The sequence below is a fragment of the Orcinus orca genome, chromosome 6 (genome assembly GCF_937001465.1).
Source record: "Orcinus orca chromosome 6, mOrcOrc1.1, whole genome shotgun sequence".
Taxonomy (NCBI): domain Eukaryota; kingdom Metazoa; phylum Chordata; class Mammalia; order Artiodactyla; family Delphinidae; genus Orcinus; species Orcinus orca.
The window spans coordinates 3876442-3890600 of record NC_064564.1 but is presented as its reverse complement, the minus strand read 5'-3'; positions in this window follow the sequence as shown (position 1 = coordinate 3890600).

Here is a 14159-nt window from a genome sequence, read left to right as displayed (position 1 = left end):
ATCTTCCGCAGAAATTGCAAAGTGGGACAAACAGGAGGTTAAAGGCACTGACTCTCCAAGTAGGGAGAGTGTTAGTAAAGCGTCTGGAATGTTGCACCCAAGTACCAGGGGATGAGAACTGAGACATATTTGAACACGTCTCCCGATCACACGGTTGATCATACTCTGGGTTACACATGCATGTTTTAGCTGAAGGAAGAATCCCTTAAACCTGGAGAGTTGAGACCCGTGGAATGGGTACCATGCAATATGACTTCAAAGGGTCTTCATTTGCTCACCGAACCTCTCCAATCCTATCACTGCGGCGTTTATGCTCCTGTACACACGCTTGATTCTCTTTCAGAGACATAGCAATCCATAGGTTTTAAGATACTTACTAGTCAGGTACATTCTTAGGCGTTTAATATGGGGTGTTGAGTCCATTTCGTTGAGCAAGGTGTAGCTCTTGTCTATTCCATATTTGGCTTAAGGAACTTTATCTGTGCTCATTTCAATCTCTGGTTTAATGCAGCACCACAACTCACCTTTCCCCTTAAGCAAGCATAAGTTGGTTTTCTAAATTTGAGACACTGTTCTGTTTTGTAATCCAGTTCCTGTGTAGCCAAGTTTACATTCCGTGTATTAGTGGTATCTTATGATGTTTCTTTTTCTGTGTGACTTATTTCAGTTAGAATCATCATACCTGAATCCACTCATTATGCTGCTATGGGCCTCATGACATAGATTTCATTGCTGAGTGATATTGCATTGTACGTAAGTACCACAACTTCTTTATCCATTTTTCACTTTCTGCGATATTGAACTTGTACCGTAAACGAGGTTCTTGTAAACAGAGCCATCCCAAACTTTGGGGTGGCTGTGTCTTTTTGATTTTAATTTCCCTAAGCTACAGGACCATAAGTGGAAGTGCCCTAGGCTCTGTTGCTTTGTTTTTTAGATGTTTCAGGAAACACCATACACTTCTCCGGAGTGGCTGTTGGCAATTTACATCCCGCCCATCAGCATAACAAGGCTCACAGTTCTCAATGGCCTGTCCTGCCTTTCTGGATTTTACACTTTATTCAGATGGCCCTTTTGACTGGGGGGAAGTGAGACTTCATTGTAGTGCAGATTTCCTTTGCAAGCTTGCTTGGTTGGCCAAAAAGGGCGTATGCGTTTTTTCCTGAATATATTCAGGAAAAAACTCATACGCCCTTTTTGGCCAAGTGCATCATTGTGGACGTTCTGCCTCTTTTCCTATGCTTTCAATGCAATTCCAGTCTACCTCCTGTAATTGGTTGCCTGCAGTTCTGCCCTGCTTTCAAGTCCTCTTGGCAGCCTTACTTCAGTATATTTTTGGACGATAGCTGTCATTTATAACTCTGCAGGTTTGTGAATTACAGTGCCCCTGAGCTCCTTTCTTCAACTCGCTTTCTTGTGAGCTGGCCCCATCACCGCAAGACTGCTTCAGACCCTAATCTGGTTCCGGCACGGCACGCTGAGCCTTTGGTTAATTCCTCTTCCTGGTGGGGAATGAGAGTTAAATTTGCCCGTCCGGACACCTCCAGCTAGTCTGTCATTGGTTCTCCCTATTCCTGTTCATCTTCCGCAGAAATTGCAAACTGGGCCAAACAGGAGATTAAAGGCACTGACTCTCCAAGTCGGGAGAGTGTTAGTAAAGCGTCTGGAATGTTGCACCCGAGTACCAGGGGACGAAAACTGAGACATATTTGAACACGTCTCCCAATCACATGGTTCATCATACTCTGGGTTCCACATGCATGTTTTAGGTGAAGGAAGAATCCCTTAAAGCTGGAGAGTTGAGACCCGTGGAATGAGTACCATGCAATATGACTCCAAAGGGTCTTCATTTGTTCACTGAACCTCTCCAATCCTATCACTGCTGCGTTTCTGTCCCTGTACACACGCTTGATTCTCTTTTGGAGACATAGCAATCCATTGGTTTTAAGATACTTACTAGTCAGGTACATTCTTAGGCGTTTAATATGGGGTGTTGAGTCCATTTCGTTAAGCAAGGAGTAGCTCTTGTCTATTCCATATTTGGCTTAAGGAACTTTATCTGTGCTCATTTCAATCTCTGGTTTTATGCAGCACCCCAACTCACCTTTCCCCTTAAGCAAGCATAAGTTGGTTTTCTGAATTTGAGACACTGTTCTGTTTTGTAATCCAGTTCCTGTGTAGCCAAGTTTACATTCCGTGTATTAGTGATGTCTTATGGTATTTCTATTTCTGTGTGACTTATTTCAGTTAGAATCATCATACCTGAATCCACTCACTATGCTGCTATGGGCCTGATGACATAGATTTCATTGCTGAGTGATATTGCATTCTACGTCAGTACCACAACTTCTTTATCCATTTTTTGCTTTCTGTGTTATTGAACTTGTACCGTAAACGAGTTTCTTGTAAACAGAGCCGTCCCAAACTTTGGGGTGGCTGTGTCTTTTTGATTTTAATTTCCCTAAGCTGTAGGACCATAAGTGGAAGTGCCCTAGGCTCTGTTGCTTTGTTTTTTAGATGTTTCAGGAAACACCATACACTTCTCCCGAGTGGCTGTTGGCAATTTACATCCCACCCATCAGCATAACAAGGCTCCCAGTTCTCCATGGCCTGTCCTGCCTTTCTGGATTTTACACTTTTTTCAGATGGCCCTTTTGACCGGGGGGAAGTGAGACTTCATTGTAGTGCAGATTTCCTTTGCAAGCTTGCTTGGTTGGCCAAAAAGGGCATATGCGTTTTTTCCTGCAGGAAAAAACACGTACGCCCTTTTTGGCCAAGTGCATCATTGTCGACGTTCTGCCTCATTTCCTATGCTTTAAATGCAATTCCAGTCTACCTCCTGAAATCGGTTTCCTGCAATTCTGCCCCGCTTTCAAGTCCTCTTGGCAGCCTTACTTCAGTATATTTTTGGACGATAGCTGTCATTTATAACTCTGCAGGTTTGTGAATTACAGTGCCCCTGAGCTCCTTTCTTCAACTCGCTTTCTTGTGAGCTGGCCGCAACACCGCAGGATTGCTTCGGGCAATAATCTGGTTCCGGCATGGCACGCTGAGCCTTTGGTTAATTCCTCTTCCTGGTGGGAAATGAGAGTTAAATTTGCCCGTCCAGACACCTCCAGCTAGTCTCTCATTGGTTCTCCCTGTTCCTGTTCATGTTCCGCAGAAATTGAAAACTGTGCCAAACAGGAGGTTAAAGGCACTGACTCTCCATGTCGGGAGAGTGTTAGTAAAGCGTCTGGAATGTTGCACCCGAGTACCAGGGGACGAGATCTGAGACATATTGGAACACGTCTCCCGATCACAAGGTTGATCATACTCTGGGTTCCACATGCATGTTTTAGCTGAAGGTAGAATCCCTTAAACCTGGAGAGTTGAGACCCGTGGAATGGGTACCATGCAATATGACTCCAAAGGGTCTTCATTTTCTCACCGCTCCATTCCAATCCTATCATTGCTGCGTTTATGCCCATGTACACACGCTTGATTCTCTTTCGGAGACATAGCAATCCATAGGTTTTAAGATACTTACTAATCAGGTACATTCTTAGGCGTTTAATATGGGGTGTTGAGTCCATTTCGTTGAGCAAGGAGTAGCTCTTCTCTATTACATATTTGGCTTAAGGGACTTTATCTGTGCTTATTTCAATCTCTGGTTTTATGCAGCACCCCAACTCACATTTCCCCTTAAGCAAGCATAAGTTGGTTTTCTAAATTTGAGACCCTGTTCTGTTTTGTAATTCAGTTCCTGTGTAGCCAAGTTTATATTCCGTGTATTAGTGATATCTTATGATGTTTCTTTTTCTGTGTGACTTATTTCAGTTAGAATCATCATACCTGAATCCACTCATTCTGCTGCTACGGGCCTGATGACTTAGATGTCATTGCTGAGTGATATTGCATTGTACGTAAGTACCACAACTTCTTTATCCATTTTTCGCTTTCTGCGATATTGAACTTGTACCGTAAAAGAGGTTCTTGTAAACCGAGCCATCCCAAACTTTGCGGTGGCTGTGTCTTTTTGATTTTAATTTCCCTATGCTATAGGACCATAAGTGGAAGAGCCCTAGGCTCTGTTGCTTTGTCTTTTAGATGTTTCAGGAAACATCATACACTTCTGCAGAGTGGCTGTTGGCAATTACATCCCGCCCATCAGCATAACAAAGCTCCCAGTTCTCCATGGCCTGTACTGCCTTTCTGGATTTTACACTTTTTTCAGATGGCCCTTTGGACCCGGGGGAAGTGAGACTTCATTGTAGTGCAGATTTCCTTTGCAAGCTTGCTTGGTTGGCCAAAAAGGGCGTATGCGTTTTTTCCTGAATATATTCAGGAAAAAACGCATACGCCCTTTTTGGCCAAGTGCATCATTGTCGACGTTCTGCCTCTTTTCCTATGCTTTCAGTGCAATTCCAGTCTACCTCCTGAAATCGGTTTCCTGCAATTCTGCCCCACTTTCAAGTCCTCTTGGCAGCCTTACTTCAGTATATTTTTGGACAATAGCTGTCATTTATAACTCTGCAGGTTTGTGAATTTCAGTGCTCCTGAGCTCCTTTCTTCAACTCGCTTTCTTTTGAGCTGGCCGCAACACCGCAGGATTGCTTCAGGCCCTAATCTGGTTACGGCACGGCACGCTGAGCCTTTGGTTAATTCCTCTTCCTGGTGGGAAATGAGAGTTAAATTTGCCCGTCCAGACACCTCCAGCTAGTCTCTCATTGGTTCTCCCTATTCCTGTTCATCTTCCGCAGAAATTGCAAACTGGGCCAAACAGGAGGTTAAAGGCACTGACTCTCCAAGTCGGGAGAGTGTTAGTAAAGCGTCTGGAATGTTGCACCCGAGTACCAGGGCTGGAAAACTGAGACATATTTGAACACGTCTCCCGATCACACGGTTGATCATACTCTGGGTTCCACATGCATGTTTTAGCTGAAGGAAGAATCCCTTAAACCTGAAGAGTTGAGACCCGTGGAATGGGTAACATGCAATATGACTTCAAAGGGTCTTCATTTGCTCACCGAACCTCTCCAATCCTATCACTGCTGCGTTTATGCCCCTGTACACATGCTTGTTTCTCTTTCGGAGACATAGCAATCCATAGGTTTTAAGATACTTATAGTCAGGTACATTCTTAGGCGTTTAATATGGGGTGTTGAGTCCATTTCGTTGAGCAAGGAGTAGCTCTTGTCTATTACATATTTGGATTAATGAACATTATCTCTGCTCATTTCAATGTTTCGTTTTATGCAACACCCCAACTCACCTTTCCACTTAAGCAAGCATAAGTTGGTTTTCTACATTTGAGACCCTGTTCTGTTTTGTAATCCAGTTCCTGTGTAGCCAAGTTTACATTCCGTGTATTTAGTGATATGTTATGATGTTTCTTTTTCTGTGTGACTTATTTCAGTTAGAATCATCATACCTGAATCCACTCATTATGCTGGTATGGGCCTGATGACATAGATTACATTGCTGAGTGATATTGCATTGTACGTAAGTACCACAACTTCTTTATCAATTTTTCAGTTTCTGCGATATTGAACTTGTACCGTAAATGAGGTTCTTGTACACAGAGCCGTCCCAAACTTTGGCGTGGCTGTGTCTTTTTGATTTTAATTTCCCTAAGCTATAGGACCATAAGTGGAAGTGCCCTAGGCTCTGTTGCTCTGTTTTTTAGATGTTTCAGGAAACACCATACACTTCTCCCGAGTGGCTGTTGGCAATTTACATCCCGCCCATCAGCATAACAAGGCTCCCAGTTCTCCATGGCCTGTCCTGCCTTTCTGGATTTTACACTTTTTTCAGATGGCCCTTTTGACTGGGGGGAAGTGAGACTTCATTGTAGTGCAGATTTCCTTTGCAAGCTTGCTTGGTTGGCCAAAAAGGGCGTATGCGTTTTTTCCTGAATATATTCAGGAAAAAACGCATACGCCCTTTTTGGCCAAGTGCATCATTGTGGACGTTGTGCCTCTTTTCCTATGCTTTCAGTACAATTCCAGTCTACCTCCTGAAATCGGTTGCCTGCAATTCTGCCCCGCTTTCAAGTCCTCTTGGCAGCCTTACTTCAGTATATTTTTGGACGATAGCTGTCATTTATAACTCTGCAGGTTTGTGAATTACAGTGCCCCTGAGCTCCTTTCTTCAACTCGCTTTCTTGTGAGCTGGCCGCAACACCGCAGGATTGCTTCAGGCCCTAATCTGGTTCCGGCACGGCACGCTGAGCCTTTGGTTAATTCCACTTCCTGGTGGGAAATGAGAGTTAAATTTGCCCGTCCAGTCACCTCCAGCTAGTCTCTCATTGGTTCTCCCTATTCCTGTTCATCTTCCGCAGAAATTGCAAACTGGGCCAAACAGGAGGTTAAAGGCACTGACTCTCCATGTCGGGAGAGTGTTAGTAAAGCGTCTGGAATGTTGCACCCGAGTACCAGGGGTCGAAAACTGAGACATATTTGAACACGTCTCCCGATCACATGGTTGATCATACTCTGGGTTCTACATGCATGTTTTAGCTGAAGGAAGAATCCCTTAAACCTGGAGAGTTGAGACCCGTGGAATGAGTACCATGCAATATGACTTCAAAGGGTCTTCCTTTGTTCACTGAACCTCTCCAATCCTATCACTGCTGCGTTTATGTCCCTGTACACATGCTTGATTCTCTTTCGGAGACATAGCAATCCATAGGTTTTAAGATACTTACTAGTCAGGTACATTCTTAGGCGTTTAATATGGGGTGTTGAGTCCATTTCGTTGAGCAAGGAGTAGCTCTTGTCTATTCCAGATTTGGCTTAAGGAACTTTATCTGTGCTCATTTCAATCTCTGGTTTTATGCAGCACCGCAACTCACCTTTCCCCTTAAGCAAGCATGTTGGTTTTCTGAATTTGAGACCCTGTTTTGTTTTGTAATCCAGTTCCTGTGTAGCCAAGTTTACATTCCGTGTATTAGTGATATCTTATGATGTTTCTTTTTCTGTGTGACTTATTTCAGTTAGAATCATCATACCTGAATCCACTCATTATGCTGCTACGGGCCTGTTGACATAGATTTCATTGCTGAGTGATATTGCATTGTACGTAAGTACCCCAATTTCTTTATCCATTTTTCACTTTCTGCGATATTGAACTTGTACTGTAAATGAGGTTCTTGTAAAAAGAGCCATCCCAAACTTTGGCGTGGCTGTGTCTTTTTGATTTTAATTTCCCTAAGCTATAGGACCATAAGTGGAAGTGCCCTAGGCTCTGTTTCTCTGTTTTTTAGATGTTTCAGGAAACACCATACACTTCTCCCGAGTGGCTGCTGGCAATTTACATCCCGCCCATCAGGATAACAATGCTCCCAGTTCTCCATGGCCTGTCCTGCCTTTCTGGAATTTACACTTTTTTCAGATGGCCCTTTTGACCAGGGGGAAGTGAGACTTCATTGTAGTGCAGATTTCCTTTGCAAGCTTGCTTGGTTGGCCAAAAAGGGCGCATGGGTTTTTTCCTGAATATATTCAGGAAAAAACGCATGCGCCCTTTTTGGCCAAGTGCATCATTGTCAACGTTCTGCCTCTTTTCCTATGCTTTAAATGCAATTCCAGTCTACCTCCTGAAATCGGTTTCCTGCAATTCTGCCCCGCTTTCAAGTCCTCTTGGCAGCCTTACTTCAGTATATTTTTGGACGATAGCTGTCATTTATAACTCTGCAGGTTTATGAATTACAGTGCCCCTGAGATCCTTTCTTCAACTCGCTTTCTTGTGAGCTGGCCGCAACACCGCAGGATTGCTTCAGGCCCTAATCTGGATACGGCACGGCACGCTGAGCCTTTGGTTTATTCCACTTCCTGGTGGGAAATGAGAGTTAAATTTGCCCATCCAGTCACCTCCAGCTAGTCTCTCATTGGTTCTCCCTATTCCTGTTCATCTTCCCTGAAAATTGCAAACTGGGCCAAACAGGAGGTTAAAGGCACTGACTCTCCAAGTCGGGAGAGTGTTAGTAAAGCGTCTGGAATGTTGCACCCGAGTACCAGGGGTCGAAAACTGAGACATATTTGAACACGTCTCCCGATCACATGGTTGATCATACTCTGGGTTCCACATGCATGTTTTAGCTGAAGGAAGAATGCCTTAAACCTGGAGAGTTGAGACCCGTGGAATGAGTACCATGCAATATGACTTCAAAGGGTCTTCATTTGTTCACTGAACCTCTCCAATCCTATCACTGCTGCGTTTATGTCCCTGTACACACGCTTGATTCTCTTTCGGAGACATAGCAATCCATAGGTTTTAAGATACTTACTAGTCAGGTACATTCTTAGGCGTTTAATATGGGGTGTTGAGTCCATTTCATTGAGCAAGGAGTAGCTTTTGTCTATTCCATATTTGGCTTAAGGAACTTTATCTGTGCTCATTTCAATCTCTGGTTTTATGCAGCACCCCAACTCACCTTTCCCCTTAAGCAAGCATGTTGGTTTTCTGAATTTGAGACCCTGTTTTGATTTGTAATCCAGTTCCTGTGTAGCCAAGTTTACATTCCGTGTATTAGTGATATCTTATGATGTTTCTTTTTCTGTGTGACTTATTTCAGTTAGAATCATCATACCTGAATCCACTCATTATGCTGCTACGGGCCTGTTGACATAGATTTCATTGCTGAGTGATATTGCATTGTACGTAAGTACCCCAATTTCTTTATCCATTTTTCACTTTCTGCGATATTGAACTTGTACTGTAAATGAGGTTCTTGTAAAAAGAGCCATCCCAAACTTTGGCGTGGCTGTGTCTTTTTGATTTTAATTTCCCTAAGCTATAGGACCATAAGTGGAAGTGCCCTAGGCTCTGTTTCTCTGTTTTTTAGATGTTTCAGGAAACACCATACACTTCTCCCGAGGGGCTGCTGGCAATTTACATCCCGCCCATCAGCATAACAAGGCTCCCAGTTCTCCATGGCCTGTCCTGCCTTTCTGGAATTTACACTTTTTTCAGATGGCCCTTTTGACCGGGGGGAAGTGAGACTTCATTGTAGTGCAGATTTCCTTTGCAAGCTTGCTTGGTTGCCCAAAAAGGGCGCATGCGTTTTTTCCTGAATATATTCAGGAAAAAATGCATACGCCCTTTTTGGCCAAGTGCATCATTGTCGACGTTCTGCCTCTTTTCCTATGCTTTAAATGCAATTCCAGTCTACCTCCTGAAATTGGTTTCCTGCAATTCTGCCCCGCTTTCAAGTCCTCTTGGCAGCCTTACTTCAGTATATTTTTGGACGATAGCTGTCATTTATAACTCTGAAGGTTTGTGAATTACAGTGCCCCTGAGCTCCTTTCTTCAACTCGCTTTCTTGTGAGCTGGCCGCAACACCGCAGGATTCCTTCAGACCCTAATCTGGTTCCGGCACGGCACGCTGAGCCTTTGGTTAATTCCACTTCCTGGTGGGAAATGAGAGTTAAATTTGCCCGTCCAGTCACCTCCAGCTAGTCTCTCATTGGTTCTCCCTATTCCTGTTCATCTTCCGCAGAAATTGCAAACTGGGCCAAACAGGAGGTTAAAGGCACTGACTCTCCAAGTCGGGAGAGTGTTAGTAAAGCATCTGGAATGTTGCACCCGAGTACCAGGGGACGAAAACTGAGACATATTTGAACACGTCTCCCGATCACACGGTTGATCATACTCTGGGTTCCACATGCATGATTTAGCTGAAGGAAGAATCCCTTAAACCTGGAGAGTTGAGACCCGTGGAATGGGTACCATGCAATATGACTTCAAAGGGTCTTCATTTGCTCACTGAACCTCTCCAATCCTATCACTGCTGCGTTTATGCCCCTGTACACACGCTTGATTCTCTTTCAGAGACATAGCAATCCATAGGTTTTAAGATACTTACTAGTCAGGTACATTCTTAGGCGTTTAATACGGGGTGTTGAGTCCATTTTGTTGAGCAAGGAGTAGCTCTTGTCTATTCCATATTTGGCTTAAGGAACTTTATCTGTGCTCATTTCAATCTCTGGTTTTATGCAGCACCCCAACTCACCTTTCCCCTTAAGCAAGCATAAGTTTGTTTTCTGAATTTGAGACCCTGTATTGTTTTGTAATCCAGTTCCTGTGTAGCCAAGTTTACATTCCGTGTATTAGTGATATCTTATGATGTTTCTTTTTCTGTGTGACTTATTTCAGTTAGAATCATCATACCTGAATCCACTCATTATGCTGCTACGGGCCTGTTGACATAGATTTCATTGCTGAGTGATATTGAATTGTACGTATGTACCCCAATTTCTTTATCCATTTTTCACTTTCTGCGATATTGAACTTGTACTGTAAATGAGGTTCTTGTAAACATAGCCGTCCCAAACTTTGGCGTGGCTGTGTCTTTTTGATTTTAATTTCCCTAAGCTATAGGACCATAAGTGGAAGTGCCCTAGGCTCTGTTTCTCTGTTTTTTAGATGTTTCAGGAAACACCATACACTTCTCCCGAGTGGCTGTTGGCAATTTACATCCCGCCCATCAGCATAACAAGGCTCCCAGTTCTCCATGGCCTGTCCTGCCTTTCTGGATTTTACACTTTTTTCAGATGGCCCTTTTGACCGGGGGGAAGTGAGACTTCATTGTAGTGCAGATTTCCTTTGCAAGCTTGCTTGGTTGGACAAAAAGTGCGTATGCGTTTTTTCCTGAATATATTCAGGAAAAAACGCATACACCCTTTTTGGCCAAGTGCATCATTGTGGACGTTCTGCCTCTTTTCCTATGCTTTAAATGCAATTCCAGTCTACCTCCTGAAATCGGTTTCCTGCAATTCTGCCCTGCTTTCAAGTCCTCTTGGCAGCCTTACTTCAGTATATTTTTGAACGATAGCTGTCATTTATAACTCTGAAGGTTTGTGAATTACAGTGCCCCTGAGCTCCTTTCTTCAACTCTCCTTCTTTTGAGCTGGCCGCAACACCGCAGGATTGCTTCAGGCCCTAATCTGGTTCCGGCACGGCACGCTGAGCCTTTGGTTAATTCCTCTTCCTGGTGGGAAATGAGAGTTAAATTTGCCCGTCCAGAAACCTCCAGCTAGTCTCTCATTGGTTCTCCCTATTCCTGTTCATCTTCCGCAGAATTTGCAAACTGGGCCAAACAGGAGGTTAAAGGCACTGACTCTCCAAGTCGGGAGAGTGTTAGTAAAGCATCTGGAATGTTGCACCCGAGTACAAGGGGACGAAAACTGAGACATATTTTAACACGTCTCCCGATCACATGGTTGATCATACTCTGGGTTCCACATGCATGTTTTAGCTGAAGGAAGAATCCCTTAAACCTGGAGAGTTGAGACCAGTGGAATGGGTACCATGCAATATGACTTCAAAGGGTCTGCATTTGCTCACCGAACCTCTCCAATCCTATCACTGCTGCGTTTATGCCCCTGTACACACGCTTGATTCTCTTTCGGAGACATAGCAATCCATAGCTTTCAAGATACTTACTAGTCAGGTACATTCTTAGGCGTTTAATATGGGGTGTTGAGTCCATTTCGTTGAGCAAGGAGTAGCTCTTGTCTATTCCATATTTGGCTTAAGGAACTTTATCTGTGCTCATTTCAATCTCTGGTTTTATACAGCACCCCAACTCACCTTTCCCCTTAAGCAAGCATAAGTTTGTTTTCTACATTTGAGAACCTGTTCTGATTTGTAATCCAGTTCCTGTGTAGCCAAGTTTACATTCCGTGTATTAGTGATATCTTTTGATGTTTCTTTTTCTGTGTGACTTATTTCAGTTAGAATCATCATACCTGAATCCACTCATTATGCTGCTATGGGCCTGATGACATAGATTTCATTGCTGAGTGATATTGCATTGTACGTAAGTACCACAACTTCTTTATCCATTTTTCACTTTCTGCGATATTGAACTTGTACCGTAAACGAGGTTCTTGTAAACACAGCCGTCCCAAACTTTGGGGTGGCTGTGTCTTTTTTATTTTAATTTCCTTTAGCTATAGGACCATAAGTGGAAGTGCCCTAGGCTCTGTTGCTCTGTTTTTTAGATGTTTCAGAAAACACCATACACTTCTCCCGAGTGGCTGTTGGCAATTTACATCCCGCCCATCAGCATAACAAGGCTCCCAGTTCTCCATGGCCTGTCCTGCTTTTGTGGATTTTACACTTTTTTCAGATGGCCCTTTTGACCGGGGGGAAGTGAGACTTCATTGTAGTGCAGATTTCCTTTGCAAGCTTGCTTGGTTGGCCAAAAAGTGCGTATGCGTTTTTTCCTGAATATATTCAGGAAAAAACGCATACACCCTTTTTGGCCAAGTGCATCATTGTGGACGTTCTGCCTCTTTTCCTATGCTTTCAGTGCAATTCCAGTCTACCTCCTGAAATCGGTTGCCTGCAATTCTGCCCCGCTTTCAAGTCCTCTTGGCAGCCTTACTTCAGTATATTTTTGGACGATAGCTGTCATTTATAACTCTGCAGGTTTGTGAATTACAGTGCCCCTGAGCTCCTTTCTTCAACTCACTTTCTTGTGAGCTGGCCGCAACACCGCAGGATTGCTACAGGCCCTAATCTGGTTCCGGCACGGCACACTGATCCTTTGGTTAATTCCACTTCCTGGTGGGAAATGAGAGTTAAATTTGCCCGTCCAGTCACCTCCAGCTAGTCTCTCATTGGTTCTCCCTATTCCTGTTCATCTTCCGCAGAAATTGCAAACTGGGCCAAACAGGAGGTTAAAGGCACTGACTCTCCAAGTCGGGAGAGTGTTAGTAAAGCGTCTGGAATGTTGCACCCGAGTACCAGGTGTCGAAAATTGAGACATATTTGAACATGTCTCCCGATCACATGGTTGATCATACTCTGGGTTCCACATGCATGTTTTAGCTGAAGGAAGAATCCCTTAAACCTGGAGAGTTGAGACCCGTGGAATGAGTACCATGCAATATGACTTCAAAGGGTCTTCATTTGTTCACTGAACCTCTCCAATCCTATCACTGCTGCGTTTATGTCCCTGTACACACGCTTGATTCTCTTTCGGATACATAGCAATCCATAGGTTTTAAGATACTTACTAGTCAGGTACATTCTTAGGCGTTTAATATGGGGTGTTGAGTCCATTTCGTTTTGCAAGGAGTAGCTCTTGTCTATTCCATATTTGGCTTAAGGAACTTTATCTGTGCTCATTTCAATCTCTGGTTTTATGCAGCACCACAACTCACCTTTCCCCTTACGCAAGCTTGTTGGTTTTCTGAATTTGAGACCCTGTATTGTTTTGTAATCCAGTTCCTGTGTAGCCAAGTTTACATTCCGTGTATTAGTGATATCTTATGATGTTTCTTTTTCTGTGTGACTTATTTCAGTTAGAATCATCATACCTGAAACCACTCATTATGCTGCTACGGGCCTGATGACATAGATTTCATTGCTGAGTGATATTGCATTGTACGTAAGTACCCCAATTTCTTTATCCATTTTTCACTTTCTGTGATATTGAACTTGTACTGTAAATGAGGTTCTTGTAAACAGAGCTATCCCAAACTTTGGCGTGGCTGTGTCTTTTTGATTTTAATTTCCCTAAGCTATAGGACCATAAGTGGAAGTGCCCTAGGCTCTGTTGCTCTGTTTTTTAGATGTTTCAGAAAACACCATACACTTCTCCCGAGTGGCTGTTGGCAATTTACATCCCGCCCATCAGCATAACAAGGCTCCCAGTTCTCCATGGCCTGTCCTGCCTTTCTGGATTTTACACTTTTTTCAGATGGTCCTTTTGACCGGGGGGAAGTGAGACTTCATTGTAGTGCAGATTTCCTTTGCAAGCTTGCTTGGTTGTCCAAAAAGGGCGTATGCGTTTTTTCCTGAATATATTCAGGAAAAAACGCATACGCCCTTTTTGGCCAAGTGCATCATTGTGGACGTTCTGCCTCTTTTCCTATGCTTTAAATGCAATTCCAATCTACCTCCTGAAATCGGTTGCCTGCAATTCTGCCCCGCATTCAAGTCCTCTTGGCAGCCTTACTTCAGTATATTTTTGGACGATAGCTGTCATTTATAACTCTGAAGGTTTGTGAATTACAGTGCCCCTGAGCTCCTTTCTTCAACTCTCTTTCTTGTGAGCTGGCCGCAACACCGCAGGGTTGCTTCAGGCCATAATCTGGTTCCGGCACGGCACGCTGAGCCTTTGGTTAATTCCTCTTCCTGGTGGGAAATGAGAGTTAAATTTGCCCGTC